This window comes from Octopus bimaculoides, chromosome 5, assembly GCF_001194135.2.
Source record: "Octopus bimaculoides isolate UCB-OBI-ISO-001 chromosome 5, ASM119413v2, whole genome shotgun sequence".
Classification (NCBI taxonomy): domain Eukaryota; kingdom Metazoa; phylum Mollusca; class Cephalopoda; order Octopoda; family Octopodidae; genus Octopus; species Octopus bimaculoides.
In genome coordinates, this window is record NC_068985.1 from 59,136,130 (window position 1) to 59,139,901 (window position 3,772).

Below are 3,772 nucleotides of genomic sequence, written 5' to 3' on the forward strand. Positions count from 1 at the left end.
ATATATATAGTGGCGTACCTACACCTTGTCTCTTATATGTAAGTATACATTTTTCTAAATCTTGTATGACTCTATTTCTGTCTATCAGCCCCTTCACCCTTAATCGTACATTCCACTGTTCGTTCTTTCGTTCCCCCTCGCTCACATTTCCTTGCCTTCTCTTCTTGCACACTTTCTCTCCACTTTTCACTTTGCTGTGTCTCTGTCATTTTTCTCGCCCCCCTTTTTGTCTCTCTGTCTCTACCTCTCTCTCTTCTCTTCCCACGTGACCAGTGTTCGGCCAAGCCTGACCTTTCCTTCTTGGGCGGCTGTTGTTCGTGCAACATCGTTATTCCTCCCTGTGTCTGTGAAATCTTGTATCTCTGCTGTAAGGCCTTATTTCCATACACGCCAGCTTAATTTCATTCGTCCTTAGTCGAAAGACATCTGTTGTTATGTCATGTTATTATTCCTACTCTATTTATGTAACATAGCTCGTTTTTTTTCGTCCTTGTTTTTGTATACATTCGCTGCTTTCTTCCAAGGTATCTAATGCGCTTAGGTTAGTTTTTTTTCTTGGAGCTGACCAGATTAAATAAAATAACAAACAAGTTAAGAACGAATAAACAGTGCGTGTGTTTATTTGGCAAAAGAATCGACTATCCGAAACACGACATTAGCAGAAATTATAACTATTAACGATATCAATTATACTTAGTTCAGTATTTCTACGTTTCTATAGAATATTGATCAATGCTTGTGATATTGCTCAATATTTATGAAATAGGTTTAGAACCAAAGCCGTTCTAACCATGAATACTAACGTATGTTTATGAGTATCTTCAACTACATTAATTACTATGGTTGGCGGAATGTATTACTGATATTTCTCGTAGTACAGGTGACACGCAAGAGACTCTCTTGTTAGATCATAGCTATTAGTGTCATTCTAATTGGTTTTATTCGATGTTAATGGAATGTTCATTAATTGACAATATGTTCCCATCTATCCTCCATTTATTTATTATATTTATTCTGGAACTAAACAACGACAAAATTAATTATGTAGCACGTTTGTATTCATTGTGTTACACAAATACACATCTGAAACCAGACTACAATATCTTTATCATAGATATCAATCACGATTTATGGTTGAAGTTACTTTACCAGATCTAAAGAATGTCCACGTTGTTATGTATATAATTACAGTCGCCAAGTGACATGTCTTGAAATAAGTAAAACTATTTCAGGAAGATGCCTCGTCCCAATACAAAAATAAGGAAATCTTCATGTCTGGATAATATTGCCAACAACTTAAAAGGAAAAAAGCAAGCAGTCAGCGTCAGAACAAACATTATAGTACGTGAACCAACCAGGTAACCTGTGTAATGTGACACCCTTTTATAAGGAAGTATGATTGATACTTCTAGCAGCTGCTGCAAGATCGTAGAGGTCCCTCTTTCTTCCGCATACGGTAATACATTTTAAGACCGTTAGAATAATCCTTTTTGTTTTTATTTTAGCTGCGATTGGTTCTGTAAATTGGAAAGCGTATAAATGGGCATCGACGGTTTTTATTTAACCCAGGTTATTTCTAATCGGGCAGACTACAGTTTCTTTTTCTTTTTTCCACAAGGCATTATACAATATCACTCTTTTATAATCAATACAGCATAATTTCAATGATTATTGGTTACTGTTTCTAGCAAACAGTGTGACCAGATTCCCCTCACCCATTTCAAAATGGCTTTGATAATGGTAGTGAAAGTGCTGTTAGTAGTGGTGGTTGCGTCGGGGATAGTAGATTTTAGTTTGTGTTGCAATATCAACACTTACTGAGAAAGAAGTTTTCAAACATCTCAGGAATTGGTGTGTCCATGTAGAGAACTGATCTTCAAAGCAAAATGTAAATTTAAGATCAATTCACTTCCCTATGGTAGCATATCAATAGATTTAAACAGCATAAAATAAAATTTTAAAAAGATTGAAAAGAAATAAATTATTCAAAGACATTTTCACAAGAACTTTATTTTTGATTCATCATACAGAGGTTGACTACGGTACATAACAAGATACTAAAATAAAATCTATTTGCATCTTGTTTTCCTTACATCTTCTATTCAATATCAGTTGAGAAATTTTTGCACCAGGCAGTATATCGATAATAATAACATTAAGGTGGTAAATATTTCGATATCGCTTTTGAGATATTTTCTGAAGTTAAAATAACGAATGAGAGATCAAAATTGTTGAAAAGATCTTCCACAACAGTTTCAAATCTAATAAGCTTTGATCTGGAAGAAATATGTAAAACCCTTTGTAAATGACTTTGTTCTGGAGACACTTACAGAGAGATACATTTCTGAAGGCGAATTGATAATGGTACTCAACTGAAGTCACAATATATTTCAGTATATTCCTGTAAATACATGAAAATATGTACACCGTAACATATAAATCAGACAAACACATATTACGCACATACTTATATATATATGTATGTGTGTGTGTGTGTGTGTGTATGTGTGTGTGTGTGTGTGAATAGTCAGAGGCCTTGATATGATATACACGAATTAATTAATACAAGCATATATATATATATATATATATATATATACCTGTTTGTATATGTACAGAAGGGAATGTAATGCACAAGAAAATTATATAAGAAAATATAGTGTATAATATTCTCTTCAACAACAGATGATAAGTACTGGAAGCCATGGATAACGCAAAATTAGAAACGCATACAGCGGTGACAAACAAAAATATACATCTGGCTGATGACGTGCTAATCTAATGCTTAAAACAGGATCTTCAGAGGCATCCTGTACAGCAAGCACACCACCAACACACGACATCTTGGGGAACCGAATAAATAACTTGATCTATAGACAACAATAGAGACACTGCATGGTTTGCCCGACCACTCATCGTTACGCACACCAGCCGCTGTACGTTCAATCGTAATTTATGTTAGGTTGCTTCTATTGGCTCATAGTTCACCTGGGCCTCAACAACAACATGGTTTATGGAAGTATTACTTGCCGTGAGAGGAATAATAATTTTATCATGATGTTTTTTTTTATGTTGTTATTTATGTTTACATTTTTGGTCAGCAGATAATGAAATCTATGGTTAGAATTGTTCTTGCCATGCCCATCTCATATGTTCGAACATATTTTACATTATTCTACATCACCAGATATCTATTTATCCTATTGTTAAATCGATAGGATATGATTTCAGATACACATTTGGTTGCTAACTCTATTAGTAGGGCAAACCATGCAGAGTCTCTATTGTTGTCTAGATATCAAGTTGTTTATTTTATGGCTATATCAAGTTCCATAAATAGAGTGGGACATTTTCAATTGTTTTTAATTTGTTATAATAAATTATTTCCAATGATTGCTTTGATATAAATCTATTCCTTGACCTACACGATTATGGAAATTAATTGTTTACATGAAAGAGCTTTTCTATGATTTATGTTGCTGTCACTGTTTGTTCTAGCGAACGCAGTGTATTGTCAGTATTAATCCCTGCAATATCTAATTATACTGCCTTATGATTTAAAGTTCACACCAGGTAGTTTCGATTTGCAACGTCATAGAGATGATAGGCCGAAGGGTTTGTGACATATACGTGTATGTATGTATGTATGTATAAACATTGATGCATTTATTTATATATACATATGCATGTGTAGATGAATACATATATAGATATAAATATGTATATATAGATGTATGTATGTATATATATATATATATATATATATATATAT